At 41.5% G+C, this 18,816-nt stretch overlaps 2 protein-coding genes across 24 annotated transcripts in view; one reads left to right on the plus strand and one right to left on the minus strand.

Annotated features, from left to right (window-relative positions):
* Positions 1-18,816, plus strand: part of Culd (CUB and LDLa domain) — a 162,181-nt gene that overhangs the window by 113,289 nt on the left and 30,076 nt on the right. Inside the window, exon 1 of one of the 15 annotated variants that reach the window (XM_086989526.1) lies at positions 17,273-17,728. The exons of the other annotated variants lie outside the window; for them this stretch is intronic. The gene's annotated coding sequence lies outside the window, so the exon portion shown is untranslated. Of the gene's footprint in view, positions 1-17,272; positions 17,729-18,816 lie in introns of those variants that run through there. 15 annotated transcript variants of the gene reach the window in all.
* LOC111252138 (uncharacterized) overlaps positions 1-18,816 on the minus strand; it is a 44,807-nt gene that overhangs the window by 20,808 nt on the left and 5,183 nt on the right. For 4 of the 9 annotated variants that reach the window (XM_086989612.1, XM_086989613.1, XM_022809641.2 and 1 more), the window contains one exon: positions 6,786-7,004. The exons of 4 other annotated variants lie outside the window; for them this stretch is intronic. The gene's annotated coding sequence lies outside the window, so the exon portion shown is untranslated. Of the gene's footprint in view, positions 1-6,773; positions 7,005-18,816 lie in introns of all 9 variants that reach the window. One more of the 9 variants, XM_086989615.1, reaches the window with a different exon arrangement.

Consider the following 18,816-nt stretch of genomic DNA (forward strand, 5'->3'; position numbering starts at 1 on the left):
AATTTTTTAGATGGTAGGGAAAAAAAGAGACCAAGGAACATCGTGAACTCCTCTATGTTATATTCTTTAGTTGAGGTTGTCCACTATTGAAATGTGTTTTTTGAAATGAAACCTATGAGGAATTTGCATATCTTTTGTATCTTGCTCAACTTAAATAACTAATTAACTTGCTTACTGGCATGTGTTGTGAACGAATGAACGAGGTTAACTGAAATCAGATGAAGCGAGAATGTCAATTGATAATTTATAATAGAGCTACTAATAAATTTGATTTCGGGAACGCCCTCATTGCGGTCCCATTCTTCCAACCTCGTTTATGCTGTTAGCCTGAAGCATTAATCGTTGAGTGAAGCGTGTAAGTACACTACGAAATTCAGCCCACATCTAATAAAAACCGTATGCGACGTTAATGAGCACTATCGTTATGGGTACATATAGCATCGATGAAGATCCTCACGGATCTTCATTTACTGCAGTGAACTCCAGAAACGTGCAATGTTAGCTACGTAGCGGTCGGGCGAAAATTCACATTGCAAATAAACATAATTAGAATGATGATATAGCTATGTTCAAATTTCTACGCTGCCCTTTTTGCCTTTTTTGACGATTTTTTATCGTGATGCGTATTTTTGATCACTCAGGCAGGCTAGGATTAAAAGAGGTTTTACTCCGAGCTACGAAATGCCTAGGTCATAATTAAACAGAAATAGTCTTCTGATTATTCCAACATGCACATGTTGACTCGTTGTTTTTTGTTGGCAGCTGGATATGGGCGCTGAAATCAATAAATAAACCATTTCACTCGATGCGTTATTTCAATGGATGCTAACCAAAACATGTATCCAATTTGATCATGATAGTTGCACCATGGTTAGCGTATTGCGCCACCATTAGTATTCTTTATCGCATAGCAAACGCCTAGACCTCATGTTGATAGGAAAACTCTCTCTTACTGCTAGATGCCTCATGTTGGAAACGTGACTCATGTCGTCGAAGCTGAGGTCGATCAGTTTTTAGCAACGATCGGCAGACATGCTTCCAAAGCAAAGACAATGCAATGACCGTACGGGCTGTACGATGCAACAAAAAAGATCAATTTTTATCATAGAAATGACAAAAAATCGCGGATACATTGGGCGTATCTGTTTGACACGGAGGCGACACAGTGGCAAGTGCATCATATTTCGCTTTTAGATGTTTCCCCTTTTTTTTGTTTTTTTATTTTTTTTTTTTAGAAAATAAAAGATGATTACGTCCAGTTCAGCTAGCCAAAGCAACACCTACTTTTTTTCGAACTAATTCGCACCTTTTTTTTTTTTTATAACAATTTAGGCATATCTACTGTTATCCGCAGGACAATTTTACGCTGGCTATGGTAATGACAATGTTAATGCGAATTCTGATGGTGACGATTGAAAATGATCAATGCTCGATCACCGGGCGACGTTCAAATTGCCCTTGTCCACGACATGACAATAATCTATTGTGCTCAAAAGCAAAAGGTCGCTTACGTTCGTCATTACTCGTTACTCCGTGCTCACTCGCACCATCGTTTCACATCAGTTCGCTGGCTCGTCATTCCTAACGAGTTAGTTGCCCTAATGCTTTTTTCCCATCACTATACCTTAGAATAGATAGAGGTAAAAGTAACGGAAAGAACATGTACTTTTGCTGCAACCGATGTCCTACTGTGAAGACTGCCCACCGGATGAATGGACACAAGTACACGGGCTCTTCTTTGGATGTCTTCGGCAAGTGCCCTACGACAAGTTCAGGAGTTTTGTTTCGTGCACAGCAATATCATACCGTACGTCTAGTTATCAGATGCCGATGGCCCATGTTCTTACAGATCTATTTTTTTGAAAGAAGAACCCTCACGAGCCCGTAAATTGGTGGTTGCAGAGTGATCTTTATACTCTTATTGATAACATGTTATTATAGATAGATAAAAGCTTTACAATAAGTCAATATGGCAAATCATAGTCTCTAGTATATTATTAATGGCATCATAACGCCGGTAGTTGACTATCATGTGTGTTCCCTTTTTATCTGCTTCGAATCGAAGGACATTGCCAATCCATGCTCTCAAATCCTTTTTGAAACAAAGACCTTGCAACTACAAAGAAATCATGGTCAGTCATACCTACAAAGGCAGATGAAAAACGTACCGCAATCGACTCTCCTGCTTCAATGGCACCAAGAGACAGAACAACAAAGTTGCTAATTGCAGTAGTTACCTAGCAGACAATTCCCACCTTCTATAGGGTACGCTGCCCGTATCGGCAAAGGGGTTACTTTTTTCGGGGTCTTTTTCCGTCGCAAGCCGCTCGCCGTAAACTTGCATAATCTGCTGCAATATAACGAATGTCAACTATGAAATCAATATTTTTCTACTGGGAAAACACTTCTAAAAACGCAAAATCCGAATTCTTAGTTGACTTAAAACATTGTTTGTTGTACGAACGTTAATTTCGGGGGGGGGGGGGGGGGTGTATGGTTATACGATGGTAGTAGACCAAGTTCTATGAACCAAAAGGGCCTTGCTTTCCCTCATTTGTATTCGACGCTTCGTTGGGGCATTACTCATATCTGAATAAATGAATTGTGTAATCAGTATTAAATCATTGCCCACCGGCAACTAACAAGGCCGACAAAATTATTACTGTAAAAAGTAATAATCGAGCAGGGACGATAACAGCGCGCGGTTGTCCACCGTGCTAAACCAAATGGAATAGAGTAGAGGTATTGATATAGATAAAACAGATCTAATGCCAAATAGGAAATGCAGTGATTTGCCGAACATTTAACTGTCTACTGATAATATAAATAGACTAGGCTGGTACACATTCAATCACCCGTTTCTATGATGTGGGGCGGAAAATCATCACTTCCAAAGCGTGAATATCTGACAGCCGACACTTGCGCCACCTAGAGCAGACTTTTATGTTAGAAACCTAATTTGTTGTATTATATAAAGGCTTTTTATTGGAGGTCAGCAACGTGTCAGCTGACATAAGTGGAGGTTCTATGTAGCGAACGACGAAAAATCGATTGAGGCGTCAGGTGGGTGAAAAAGAATTACAATTACAGATATATATCTATATATTATATCTATATATATATTATCTATATCATGTATCTATTCAAGCTTCAATACGTGCGACGTCTATGGCTGTTGCGCCATAGCCATAGAGTGTTTGGGTAATAGAAATTCCTGCTGGAACCGCAACCGAGACTCGTTATAAGTTAAATCTATCCGTTGCTTCGCATAAACTCATCAATGGCAGCCAAGCCAGGGGCTGGTTTAATCAGCGGTAACGTTACTAGACCCTATATATTAGATCTGTATGTATGGCACGGGACAATAGCGACGACATAGTAAAAGAGGCAACTGCCCCAGCTCCAGTAGCTGTTACTGTCTGGTCCAGCAAAAATTTCCATGTCCGTTGGAGAAACGTACTAGTTTCCTGCTTCTGTTTATTATATTATTCCCCACACCCCATCCCTCCGTAAAAAGATGATGCTAGTTTTCTTTGTACCTGCCGCCAGTCACCGTCTTCATAAATGTTTTATCTCCACCTGTCAAATCTGAGACTGGAGAAAAAGGAAAGGCTTGCATATAGAAGTTCCGCAACGGTTAGTTATTGTTCGTTTCTTATGTTTTCAAAATCCTGACAATTCTAAAAATACAATCGAGCTAGAAAATGATACCTGATTGGAGCAATTTTCCAGTGTTACTAAGATCAATATATGCATTGGCTAGGGAAAGGATGCCTATAGATTATTGTCGAATGATAGGAAAAGGATTTAATTTAAAAGAATTGTATTTGTCAATGTTCAATTTAGGCGATACCCTAATATCCTACGTAAACAGTGTCAGTCAGACCTGGAGCTCATCGAAGGAAAGTAGAGTCATCAAAGAAACGAATATAGAGCGCTAGATTTGAATACCAATCGCCGAGCTGCTCTGAGCAAAGGAGGTGGTAGTAGCAGCAGAGGACTCACGGAATGTAGTGAGCGGCAAACGAAAACCGCCTTTGAGAATAAGGCCCCACCGAGGAGGATCTTTAATTTGTCTTTCGGTCTGTTGGCCTCTAATCTCTGTGCACTTCTGAAGGTAAACGATGGACGAGAAGGACTGAAGTTGATCCGAGACAGGAAACCATTCTCAGCTGTTCTAATATTCTACATCAATTCGAACTTCCCCTTCGTTAGACGAAGGCAGCTGTATTGAGCAGATTGAAATAATAATGTCGAAAGTAGCGATCGGTGTCCTCAGATTTGAACGTGATCGATTTCTAATAATAACTTAAGAGTAGGGGAGAGCGCGTAATTTTTAGGTTCGCGGGGAAGAGCCTCTATGTGCCTGTAAATTCATATATATTTTACAAACTAGCTAACTTATAAGTAATGGCTAGTATCTGATACAAAACTGATGCACCAGGATAAGATGTGTGTATGTAATGTTCCTCAACTTTCACACGATAATACGAACGTACCGTGCGGGGATGTTAGCTCACTAACAAATCTGTCTACTTGCAGTGATTTATCTTTCATGTTTCACATTACATATGTAATGGACGGTGGACTAATAAAAGCTCACAAACAACCATAAAATCAACATAGGACAAATTATGATCGTGGTACTGAGGTAATAAGGAAAAAGGAAACTGACTGAGTGAGAGTGATTGTATTTATACATTAGAATAGGTGTTCGTGGAAACAGTATCTCAGTAGGCCTACTTCCCAATAATCTGTTCCATATGGTGAAAAAAATGGTTCTTGTAAATGTCCTCCCGTCTATTGTTACTTGTACGGTGCTGTCGTTCTTTTTGGGCATCTGTAGCGTTCGTATTGTAGGAGCTGACCCACTATTGTAAAAGTGTGCAATGTTTTACTTGTTCGGCGAAACGTCGCTGTAGAACGGCGCCGTTGGCTGTTGTAAAAGCGGCGGCGAGCCCAGCAAGGGCCGTTTTTAACCTTTCGGCCGTCCTATTCACCGCCAAATGTCAATACGGTCGTCATCATTCGGATCCCGATCATTATTTCCAAGATCTCTTACATGAGATATGTCAGTTTATTCGAGAAGAGTGATTTCAACGATGGGTAGAATAAGGACTCCTTGTTTTTGTGGGCCGTTCATGCACAGATCAGATAGGCGCTCCGATAAACCGCGGGAAAGATTGCGCGTCGTCGTGCTGCCGACAACAACACGTAACACTACGCTATGTTCCCAATGCAACCGTCAACTTCATAACGCTAACAACGACGGATTCAGCGAAAGCAGAAGAACTAGAAGTGAGCTGCTAGTTCAACGCTTATCGCCATGGCGATAGTGCCTATCGTCGGAGAAATCGCTTGTGCGCCACTTGTTCGTCTCGTGCGCCGGGTCTCGTGAGTAGGTCAACGGGCCATGCCCAGATTTTTGAACACACTTTTCCTTCGTAGATATATTGCACCGACAATACTACATACGTAGAGGATTTTGAAAATAAGTAAAAGTAGACGGCGTCATTTGGACAAGGGTCGAATCCCTGAACTTATTGGCCACTTGCTGCAGCCGGCTACAGTATGGAAGGTTCGAACTGTAACACGTTCTTGTTTAGTTAACTTATAGTAAAACAAAAAAAAACTGCACGTGCGCTGTACGCGACCACTGTTATTCTTAGCTAGAGCTGTACGGGTACAATTATGGTGAAATTGGTAAATGAATGCACGAACCTGCTCGGATTCAGCAGTATTGCTCCCCAGATACGCTACTAGAGCCGCTTCTTCCATGTGTTTCTCTTAGCAGGCTTAAGCTTAATGATTTTTGTTATTAGCTCTTTGTGTGTGACTGAGAAATGTGGCTAAAGAATTCATAGGGAACAGTTTTATATTTCCATAAAAGGGTAACAAACCTGCAACAACCTTTCGGACGACAGGCAACGCAGTCATTTAGGTGACGTTCATCACTTGCCTAAGTAAATTAAGCACTAAGGTACAGACGAGTATACATGAATCTGTTAGATAATAATAATTGTCGTAAGACCCAAATGATTTACATGTCTCTCAAGAATAGATCCGTTAAATAGCATCAAGCAATTTAATGGATTGGCAACATCTATTTCTAGCCATACGTGACAGGATTGTATATACGTCACGCACACACTATAGATACATGCGTGGAGAAAAAGCAACGTGGACAAAAACTTTTACTTAAACCATAAACGTGGAAATCACGCAGTAGCAACTCCAGTCACTTAACACCAAACGCAACAATGCACGGAAGTCATATAAGGACAATTTAGTTTAGGCACCATTGCGTCTATGGCAATGAACAACCTATCCTGCGACAACCAATATAAATTTCTATTAATTGCGTTCAGGAATGAAACAGAGGTCTAAAGTTTTGCTTAGGAACAGCCTGCTTGTGATCGCCGTAAGGACCCAAGAACCAGTTAGTTCATATGACGGCACGTCAACGTACATACGTGCCTTTGTGCGCACCGCTGCGTCATATTTATCAATTTATTGTTTATTACACAGACAGAGTAGACGTAGCATTTTCTGTATGCTAACAGTTGTTGCCATGAAAAAAAATATTTGCAGATTCGCAAAATACCCGACATCCGCTCGAACATAGTCGCATTCTGGGTTCGGTCTCCAGCAGCTGTTGGAGATAACTACGTTCACACATGCAAGTATATAGGCGACAGCTGGGACAAAAATTACGTCTGAAAAGATTTCCAGGATAAGTGCTCTACTACTGATCAGACAGCACTTGAACTTACTTTAGAACTGACCTGCACAGTCGGGGTGAAGCCGTTGATGATGATAACATCTACTGCCTCTTTAATGTGATTCATAGCTATGATAAGCTATAGGCCATTGCTTGCTGGAACTGCGGCATAGAAAGTTTGCGTCAATCACTCGCTCTTTGATACGATGCGGCCAAGCTAATCCAAGTAAGATTATTCCAGGAACAAAGCAACCTCAGTTTGACTTCTTCCAGGTCATTATGACTAGAACCAAAACAAGAAGAGCCATAACAATGACGGTTAGAAAAAGAACGAGGAGAAACACCCTCCAGTAGGCCTTTTTTTACACTATCAAATAAACAACAAGATGCAGGACCCTTCCCGTCCTCTGGGCTGCACTTACAGCGATACGGCTTTTAATCGTATTCGCTCGCTGCTGGATTGGCTCCCTTTCTAATATGTTTAGTTACAGGCACCGGGCCACTGCCAAAACTCTGTATCGGTGCCACTGAAAAAAAAAATCAGTTTCCAACAGTAGCCAATGTTTTACCTCAATACAGATATAGAGTACGGTTTATATAAATTATGTAGCATGGGGGCCGAATGAAGACGTTGCTCCTGCTACAATAAACATCGCATAGCTTTCTAATGTTTCAAGCAGTAAGCTGTTATTATAGACATCTATTCCACCTTGAATGTATTCACAAATGGGACATTTACAGCGATGCAGTCAATGCTATTTTCTACCTATCGATTTTCGACAGTACCTTGTCCTGCCGTTTTTCTCACCCATCATGCGTAAATAGATTAGGGCGATCTTCAGATGACCTAGTGGGACGTTTTAGGTGACTAATTCACGCTTGCAGGTCCACGCGCGTGCTCACAAAGGCCTTTCCCTGTCTAGGAAACAGGAGAGCTCTATTGGAGATGCTCATGCGCGTTCACCAATTCTGTCCATTCGTTTTCCTACACAAGGAATGATGCCGTGCGAAGCACTGCTAGCTTAGGTGGGTAAACCTGCCGCCATATAGTTCCTGCTGTCCTCGCCAGACTCGCTAGCCCCTCTTGGAAGCCATATCGCGTGTATGACCAGCCAACTAACCAGTTGTTGTCCAGCATTCGTTGCCTGGAGTTCCAAGCATTTTATGACCTTCTAGAAGCCGATAGAGACGTGGCCGACATATAACAGTTTATGGTCACGATCATCGTTTTCGGTTAGCACGGAGAACGACGACGACGACGCCTGTTCAGATATTATTGTTGTTTTTGTTGTCGTCATCGTCGTTTGCACTTTTCGCGAGAGGTTCGGTTCTATATGAACGTGACGTTCTAACACGAGCGCTTCTCCACTCAGAAAAAACGTAACGTAAACAAAAGTTCTCGTAAACACGATAGCGCAGCGAGGTGTGCTAAAATCAGCGTTCTCAGAGATTCAGTCCCTCTCAACCGACATTCAGTATAAGCCATGGCAAGTCATAATGTAATCTTGTATATATAGAAGACCGCTAGGCTGTCCAGCCAGGCACTCTTCCTTTCAGAACACGAAAAGGTTGCAAAAGCAAACGTTCGTGTTGAGTGTACGGTGGGAAAGGTCGGGGCTTTGTGGTCGCAACAAGACCGGCCAAAACGAGCTATTCAGCTAACGAGTGACGCAGCAAAGAAGGTGGTTCTTCTTTTCGTTAGTTTTCGCTGAATGCGGATTGAGAGCGGGGGATCGAGTGCCGTAGGCCTTGTAGGACCTTGTGCGTTTCCGCTTAACAGTAATGCAACTATAAGACGGCAAGCGGGGTTGTTTTTGTAAGTTGTCAATGAGAGACGGAAAATGAATGCACGTTGAATCCGTCACAGTAAATTGATGGAACTTTCTGTTACGAGTATGTTATTTCTATGATTCTCCTTGTTGCTGATCTCGATGCGTAAATAAACGTAGCCGCCAATTAGATACAGGTCGCAGCATTCGATTACAATACTCAGCATGCAAAATGCTTGACGTGCACGTCTTAGCGGATCTACTTCAATGCAAAGGCTGAATAGAGAGGAGCAATGAAACTTGTTTTCACTGATGTTTGCACTCAATGACTCATACTTCCTCCTATTGACCCTTGCGTTCAAGAAGACGACGCTAAATCGAAAGCGATAGTTGTTAGCGGTAGGAGAATTCAATAACTGGTTAGGTACACGACTTTAAAACCTAGTATTAAATAGTTATTGTAAACCTTTCTATATACATATATAAAATTACTTGAGGTGCGGTTTAACAGTAACACAAATGCCACAATTTTCGAAAAAAAAAAGCAAGTAAATGAGATTTTAGGGAAAAAAATGTGACACATTTGGCATTGATAGTCGTCTGCATTTTGGCTAGACGTTAACTTCTTGTTGTCTGGGTCGGCTCACGGCAAGTGGGCCCTATGGCGTGGCCGCGATCAGCTATGGCATCGAGTAGCGGTCTCGGTATAATGATGATAATCATAACCAATGAAAAATGTATACGAATGAGGTTTGATTTTTTTCAGTGTCCAAATGAACTTCTCACAAATGCTAAGGGAAGTTGAGTAGATACTGATTATGGCTAAAGTTACGGCGGCAAACGCGACGCTCTCAATAGCAGCCACAGCGGCCAACAATAGTATTATTGTGATTTGTGATTATGCCGATTATTGTATATCAAGTAGCCATTTTTTGTATTTGCAGCCCCCGTCCGATCCTCACAAAAATGTCGATTCAGCCAAACCTGTCACTATATACCTTTTATCCATTGGCCACAGTTTAGTCTAAATATCACACATTTACTGTATATATTCTCTTAAAATTGCTCGCATAGGAGGCAATCAAATACTTAGTTAACAACTTTAAATCAGTTTTTTTTACAGATCAGCTTAAGCGTCCTCGACCGAGCATGGCTGGTGTACACGTTACACATGTTTAGCCCGCTAAAAAATCACAGTAATCACTTTGTGTGCTTCGTTTATAACATGGTTTATAGAACGTCTTACGAATATATACGAAATCAATGTGGGGCTTTGCAGGTCTACGTACGGAGCCGCTTAAAAGGTGTTAGCGCAAAGAGAACTCTTGGCCTACTTGCGTGGTTTAGCGTGACGGTTCGTAGAGAAGTGTTGCGCATCAGCAAAATTCACATGGCAGGACCGCCTCGTTCCTTGCAGTTTCTGATCTCCCCATAGTTTGGCCATCAGTGGGTTTGGTCTATTTCGTTCTGGCAGGAAAAGGGTGGAGCCATACATTTAGGTTTAGTTACAAACTAATATATGAGGAAGAATCTATCAAGCTCGTCGTGATGGTCGCTGAAGTCCGCATGGTCAGCGGTCAGCTATCTTTGAATCGTAAATACGTCCTCGAACATGGCAAGCGATGGCTTTTCGTCACGTTGCCTTTCGATCAGCGTAAGACGTTAGCAGCAATCAGTGCGTTAGAGAAAAGACGACATATTGTGTTATCCTCATCGACTATGGCTTGCTTAATGCAGCAGAGCTTTATATTCCTTACATGCACTCGTACTACAGCTTCTTCTCTTTGCGAAGATGAACAATTGTTTGATCTTCCTAAGGGCGAATTCCCTGGAACTAAATAGGGCCCATTTGCTCATATGATTGACTGCTCGCGCTTCTTTCGAAAGCGCTAATAATTCAACTGGTATTCTCGCTCGTATCACAAGTGGTGCCGTTTGTCCCGTTCAGCACTGTGAGGAAAAGCAATGGACCGCTGTTACTAGGGCATAAAAGAGAAAAATCAAATTATCGTTAGTAGATTTGCGTCGATTGTCCAGCCCTCTGGGGCAAACGAAAGTGGGCCAGCTACATTCGGTTTAAAGAAATTATGTTTTCCCACACTCAACTACCTGTTTTAGACCTAAGGGGCAACATTCTCAACTACAAATTTGTATCACTAACCCTTGAAGTGTATCTAGAAATGTTCTAGTTCAATGTAACCGGTGCGTAAAAATTGGAGTCGTAGTTCATCAGCGCATTATAGAAACAAATAGAGAAGCGGTTGCTAATAGTTATGTCCAACCTATCGGACTGTACCCCTTATTCATGACGTTAAAATAGCGTCGTTTTTTCCTGTCGGTTATTGTAACGCTTAGTTGTATGCAATTGAGCCCGCATAACATGTACAGATAATTAAAGCTAGTTCCAATAAATGCTTTTTACCAGCTTTGATAAAATATAAAAATAAACACAAGAAGAATGGACTGGAAGTACAAAGGTGCAATTTAATGACAAAATGAAGCGTGGCATTGTTATTAGACAACGTGCTTTTCGCAGAGCTTCTGCAGAATGATATTCTTCATATAATATCACCGTGGCGATCAATGGGGATCGCGATATCTGTGTATCCTCAGCCAACGTATTTAGCTGCAGAAGCCCGCATATTTGCTAAGGCAGCACCTGCAGTAGGTGTCTGCAAGCCCAGAAAATGGCGCGTCTAAAAAATAAACAAATGATTCATATGGTGGTAGAAAAGATGCAACCTTGGAACAAGAGTAAATGATTCATTACAATGAAATGATTGCAATATATTCGTAAATGATCCATTTGTAGGTCGCTTCATATTTCGTTTGTATGTTAATAACACGACAGGGATAGAGTGAAAAACCCTGATAAGTTTCGAGTGTTAGAAGAACACACTGTGACAGACACAGTATCTTGCAAACTATAGTCATACATGAATGCTCCATAGAGGATATCGATCCGTGTCCGCCATAAAATGAATGGTTTGACGCTCGCCTCATCGCTGCGAAGTATCCACAGTGTCGTTAGAGCACATTAGGACTGCATTTTTCTCTTAAATCGCTAGATTCTTCGTTGCTGCTCTTCGTGACATTTTTATCAAAAGTAGGTGGCTTTAAGAGCCCAAAAACTCATTTCAATAGCTCAGGCCTGTGATACTGAATGCTTTTTGTACCGTTTGGGGTATTCGGGAAGGGTTGGCGAGACGGCGAAAGTTACGCTTTAAGGTAGAAAAGGTTAGCGAAAATGTAGGTTCACTGCAAAATAGACTTTGCTAATTGTCAGTCTGCATCTGTGGTTACCCTGCATAGCGGTCAATTGCGAAGTCAGCAGCTATCAATCTAGACGATTATGGTGAGACAAAGCAACTGCTGAGGAACTTACGTAGCATAAAAAATATCACGCCCATCGTGTCAACCATTTCGCAATGGGCACAAAAGCCCTGTTTTGAAATCATACTGTGTGTAGTGCGTATTCGTTGTCTACCGCCAAGGCGGAGACCGAATTGCCCTTTGTATTTTTTTGTTTTCAGCGGTTCTAACTGCTCGCCTTAGTTCAATGGCCAATATTAACAGAGGTAAGGGAATTCACTCTAACTTCATAGGTGGCTTCTCAATAAGATTCGCAGGAAAAGCCAAAATCTAGTAATGTTCAGCTCCCATTTTAGATTAGCTCAGCTTTTATTAAGAACCATTCGCTAGCGGGGACGCTTCGGCTTTGCGTTGACGACGTTGTAAAATCGGATCGTTTTACCGTATCTTTGCGTAACGCTGGCCGCCAGAGATCACTGGCAGTGATATTTGTTGTTGCACTGTGTTGTCGCGTTCGCGCGTTTCTTTTTTTAGCCTTAGCCAGGGTCGGCCGTCGAACCGCGTTTTTTATAATACTAATGGTAATGTTACTGATGCCCCTGCTGTGTCAATGGATAGTTTGTTAAAAAAAATGCACTTCTTAACATTGACTACTGCCGCTGGTGCCGCCGCTGCTGCTGCCGACAAGAATCGCTCTAAGGAAAATCTTTGAATACGATGTTGGGTCTCTTTTTGTAAGGAGAGGCAATTAAAACTTCGCTGATAAAGCGAATGAACGGTTTCGAGCGCATCGATTGATCCGAACGTAGAAAGAAACGGCAACCTTAATCTGATTCAATAACGATAATAACACGCTCAAGCTTCTTCTCTCGTTCTGTCGTTGACTGTTAATATTAATCATTAACTGTTGAGCCCCACGCGTCAATAAACTGGGTAAGATCGAGGCAATACGAAGGGAAATTCGCTGCTAAACGTCTGCTCTACAAAACACCTGACCATGAAATGTATAAACGTTTTACCATAGCAGATTTTTACGTAGTAGACTTTATACTAGCTGTTATGCACTTCCTTAATTCTGATTACCGATATTTGATAATTTACATCAAATTGAGATATATTCATTTTTTTGGAAAAATATTTCCCTAACTGTTTTGAGTAGTTGGACGGTTTTTTAAGAGCTATTGATATTGCATATTATTCTAGGCTAGCCTCTTTCGCTACCTCGATTATATACTTTACTTCGCCAGATGTTGTACTCGAAGGCGATCATATTCAATTCCTGCACAGGTGAACTCCTCAAACGCCGTTACCTTGGCCACGAGCCGTAACTTGATTAGTCAATAGAAGCTCTTAGAACCTTCTTCCTACATCCTGGCCATCTGGCCAAATAATACTGCATTCTACGTTCTGTATCAAGGAGTTTCTGTGAAGATTCTCAGTGAAGCTTCTAGTAAAGTTAGGCTCTGGCAATTTCTAACTGCAGCCTAACCGTTCTTATCTGTTTGCCGTTGCTTTAACTTTAGTGTAACTGTGATTACCGTCCCTATCCCTAGCGTATCCCTGTATATGCGACGCTTTTCTCGTTTGCTAGAGTAACTCGACTTCGATCGTAGTATCGATCGGTATTTACGCTCATAAGCAGAGCTCCAAATATCGAGATTTTGTGTATATTTTTAAAGTTATACACGATCGTGACACGTTTGTTCGTGCATCCGCAATTTTCGTTAGCGAATCCCAAAAAGATAGTGATGCTGACGGAGATATTGATACGGATACGTGAGCGCCAAAAGAAAGTTTACTTCGGCGCTACTTAACTGTTAATTACAACTTAAGTGTCGTAAGTTACCAGTAGGGTCCGGTGTAAACGATCATTGAAGAAAGATCTGCTAAAAGGCAGCGGGACAACACGAAGCGTAGACCATTGATCCCATTTGAAATAGCGAATTACTACCCGGAAGACATATAAAACTTGTTTCATGCTAATTATAGCAGTCGTTACACTGAGAGAGTTGCGTGTGATTTCTTGCATTCGGTTCGCCGTTACTGTGGTGTTTTTATGGGCCGTCTCTGGCGTCGATGGGCAAACTCTCCAAAGGACTGCTAAACAACCCTTTGATCAAAATACTCTATGTCAGCGCGTCGCTGATCCACTTGTCAATAGCGGTCAGTCCTGCGATGAAATTGCCCACTGCCAAAAAGGGTGTAGCTAAAGTACTGAAACTGTGAAACACATGGACGTTCGTTTTTTGATCTGATCATTTTTGTTCTCCGATGAAAGAAGACCAATTGTCAAATCTGCATCGTTCCTGTAGTAAACAATGTAGGCTTTCCATGACCAGCAGATAACTTATTTGTAAACAGGACAGCGTACGCTGAGGATCGATCGTGTGTTGGAAGCGTCGCTCACTGAATAGGGATTAAAGACATCAGCCTGAACTGTGCTTCTCGCGAACAATCAGCAAATAGCAGACATGTTTCAGCTCTTTCTTTGTCCTGCCATTTCAAGCAAGTCGATTAACTGATCCGAAGGTAAGCTAAGGAACATCGGCTCCTGCGAGACAGACTGTTCCTACGATGCTGCCATACAATGAAGTTTAACTGAAATGAGCATGACTATTGTTAACTAATTCTAACATGTCAACATTTTTTTTAGTTGTTTTTCAATGCTCCGAAGAGAAGCTTAGTAAGTAAGTGTTCCTTAGAAGACCTTTTTCTTCGCATTTGTAAAAGGCGGTTGTAAAAACAGCCAAGAACAATAAGATAGACACACGCATACAACACAAGTATTGATACAGCGGGAAAAAATATTTCGGGGAACTGCAGATGTGCTTCTAGTGTCATTCAATTAGAATAACTTATAGTTTTGTTTATTACATTGCATAAATACATAGTGATCTATTCGACCATATTAAGTTATACTTATACGTAGTTATTCCTTTTATGCTGAACGTTGTTACTCAACAATGTATTTAACAACACTCTGCAATGTCCTTACGATGCAATACGATTAATTTACTCATTTCCACTAGAGGCTTTTTGGGCATATTTCATTTCACCGTGCTTCTGTCGTTTTCTGAGGAATTAAGGTTTTCTGAAGTTCCTAACTGAAGAACATAGTTCTGCGGTGTATCATTATCGTTTTTTAAACAAAACATAAAACCATCGTCAGAAGGTACTGTCTCCGCTCCGGCGTTAACGTGTTGGTGGGCCAGGTTACATTGCTGGAGCCGTTAGAAACTAACTAACACATTTAGCCATTTTAGTGGCATCTCTTAACAGAAATCAATTTCCTAAGCTTCTTCCTACTTTTAATCTTCGGCATTAATTATACTCGAAAGCTGATTATTTCTGGTCTGGTGGCTCGGATCGCAGCGATATTTGAGCTTGCTTAGAACGGGATGACCAGAAGAGATGTTCCATCTGCAGTACTAAGCATGAATCCCAGATACTTCTATTCAACTTTGCCTTGCCTGTAATAAGGCTCGAAAGGCCCCGACGTATCGTTTTGCTATCGATACATTTGAAATCGGCACGCCTCAGTCGTTTTATACACTAAGAACTTCAGAGGTACATCGGTGCTCGATCTCTACACTCTGGTGAGCCAGGTAGCCGGACAGCCTCTATGCTTTCAACGTTTGCCTACTTTTTGCCAGCCATATTATAACATTTCATTTTATCAGCGCACAGTAATACGCTAAAGAAGACTCGAGATGCACCTGCCCCCCACATGTGAACAAGTACGTAGCCCAATATAGTGAAGTCGAGTGAGTTCAGCCATCCCCACCCAGTCAAGAAGAAATATCGAACTAATGTAGTACCTGCAGGTATCGCATTATTTCTGAGCTTATTGCTCGTTAATAGGATACCAAGTTGATACTGCAATCGCGCCATCGTTCGACCTGACATTTCGTTTTTGTCGAACTGTTAAAAAGGCCTGTTGCAGGACATGGATTGTTAAGCGTTCCGAAGCTGTGAAGTTATCAAGCAATGATTAGGCGCAGTAGTTCTATTACATTTAATGGAACAATAAAACGTGCAATCACTGTACACAAAGTGAATTTACCTTCAGTTTAGTTATGTGAACTCATCTACGTTCGCCGATGCCACCATAGCTGAAAACCTTTTAAAATTTTAGCGTCGGTCTGATTTATGGATGAAATTCTTCAGCAGAAACATTAAGATATTTTGTATTAAGATTACTCGAAAATGAACCTCTAAAACAATTGCCATGCATATAAACACCTATGCCACCTCGCGTGGGCAAAGCGTTCGCTGCGTTTATCAGCTCGTACGTAAATTACGGAAGCTACTGGTTAATAACAGTTTTATCTCAAACAATTCATTCTTCCCATTCTTCAAGGTAAATTTAATTATACGTATGGGTTTGTATTGACGGCAACTATGACCGTTTATATGCTGCTCTGCTCATCTCTCTGAATTGGGTAGCTATTTCGATCTAAATAGAGTTACGACGACCCTTCTGGAGGAAGCGCCGTCTATAAATACCGCTTATCAAATCAAATTTCTTTATTATCCTCACAGGAACTAGCCGCTGTTGCTGTCACAAAAGTTTACTAAATGCGACTTTGCGATGGCGGGTGACTGTGTCGTGGTTTGTTGTACGCCATTTTGCACGAACTTCCATCGCAGCTAGAGCGAGACGTCAAACTTTTCTTGCTTATCATATATATATATATATATGCGTATGACAAACAGCTGTTGTGTCCGGCACGGAAGTCGATTTTCGGTGGCATGTCCTGCAATTTTAACGCTGTTTTCGGATTCTAGTCGTCGCGTTCTTGCATGAAAGTTAGGAATAGAAAACATTTTACGAGTATCGGCATGAAACCTTTAAGATAAGCGAGCAGCTAGAACTTTTATTTCCTTTTAAATTTTAGCTCTGCCCAGTCAGAACTTGAGGCTTATGCTTAATTTAAGCTTAACTGAACATTAGTTTCCGAAGAAAAGTTAAGGCATCACGAGTTTGCAGGACAGCCAATGTGCGGAGCATTGCACTTTTCTGCTATTTCCAAGAAATTGTCTAATTTGAACTGAATGTATTTAAAAGACCCTGATATAAGAGACATTGTTCCATTTGAAATCAGTTCTTACTTCGAATAGGTTATAATTTTTTCTCGGATCAGCTTTATTATAAAACAACGTCCCTGTTATTCCGTACCTTCTAGACGCACAGTAGAGATATATTAAGGAGCCCTTAGAAAGCAGTCACATTAGAAAGCTCTCCGCTAATATTCCATATTAAGTAATATCAATTTATGTTCATATGTGAAGAGTTCACCTGCATAGAAAAGCTGTGTCCGCGTTCGTTATATGTTAGCTTGTGCACCATAAACATAGCAAAACTATAACTACCATCATTAAGCTCGACACAGACTAATGGGTAGAGGTAAACCTACATTACGGATCTCTGCAACCGTTACCTCTGCCTTCCAGATCCCTTGGTTTTACTCAGCATCTCGGTCTCGCAACTCCTGATTTAGAAACACACAACACTTACGTTTCCGCCAGATTTTTGGTAGTAGGCCCGGCTAACGGAAAGCCGCTAGACCGAGAAGCTAGCGAACGCAAGTATATAATCTAGAATGTTGAAAGGACCCCAAACGCTGATCATCACGGCGCAAGTCTACCGGTTTCGGCCAGCTCAAACAGCCTTTACGTGACACGAAAGGGATCACCTTCCTTGACATTATTTAGCTGAACCGGCAGAACTTCGAAATGCAAAGTGAACTAGTTTCTTTTCGGCCGCATAGCGTGACAGCTTAGCTATAAGGACAATGATGAAAACGAGGAGCAAGCGAACCGCTTCGATATCGCCATCTAAGTTCGGGATCGATGAATCTGCCCACCTGAACGTACAGATCCAATTGGCTAGACCCAGATTGCGTCGACTCGAAGAATTGTAGCAGTGAGTGTATTTTGGGTTACTTTATCATTTAGACATAAATCCAACATGGAATCGATGAATGCTGGACCAAGCTGAAATTATCTGACCCAATTAAAATGTACGCACATTATATATAAGCTGTTATTTCAAATCAACTCTCAGCTGGATAATCACCTTAGGCACGATTTGCTGATACGAATAACGTGAACGAATATAGACCAAATCGTAACAAATTCCCAGTCGAAATATACTTGCGTTTCTAATTGTTGCAATAACAAATCGGCTACAAGGTAATGTCGACCTACCGCCAACGAGTTGAGCCATACGACCAGCAGCACTGAGGCATGCATCGTTTACTATTATATATCATAAACAAATGGCACAGGCACTTGTGCTACAGGTCTTGACAATGAGAAGGTTCACATCAATCAAACGCAAGGTTTCGACTTCAATCTGTGCTATTGATTAGGTTATGAGAAGGATTATGCCCAATGCAGCAATCTATTTAACTGCCAGAAAACAATTAATTAGACGCTATAATTTAGCCGAGGCATTTAAACTAAGCAAAATACGTTATGATCTTATGACACACGGCGTGGATTACTAAGTAATTAAATCAGCTCTTCTGGTTTATTACGCTAATCATAGAACGCCGCTAGATGTCAGCAGACGGATACAATTCTCGAATGAAGCGATAGATAGAGGGCAAGCTTCCTTTTATTAGAAGGAGGATACGCTTTTCAGATCCACATCTACTTGCCAACGAAAGTGCGAGATAGTTGCGTGTGCTTTCTGCGGTAGAAACCCGGAACGCAGAAACCGCAAGCCATGCATAAACGCTTCCCTTCTTTTTCGGCCGGGCAACATCCAGTCTCTTTCCTGACCTAACCTGGAAAAAAAGCTAAGGATTTCGTGAAGCCTGCTGATGTAGGCCGTGGGGCAGTCGGTGACGGAGAGTTGTCACCCCCGCGAAAGTACCCGTCCCTGCGCCCGCAAGGTACATGAAAACTACAAAAAGAATTAGGAAGTATAACAGGGCGAACATTGCTAAAAGCAGGGAGAAGATGTGGATAAGCCTGATGGGGACATTCCACCAGTAACAAATATTT

The sequence above is a fragment of the Varroa destructor genome, unplaced genomic scaffold (genome assembly GCF_002443255.2).
Source record: "Varroa destructor unplaced genomic scaffold, Vdes_3.0 BEIS01000005.1, whole genome shotgun sequence".
Lineage (NCBI taxonomy): Eukaryota > Metazoa > Arthropoda > Arachnida > Mesostigmata > Varroidae > Varroa > Varroa destructor.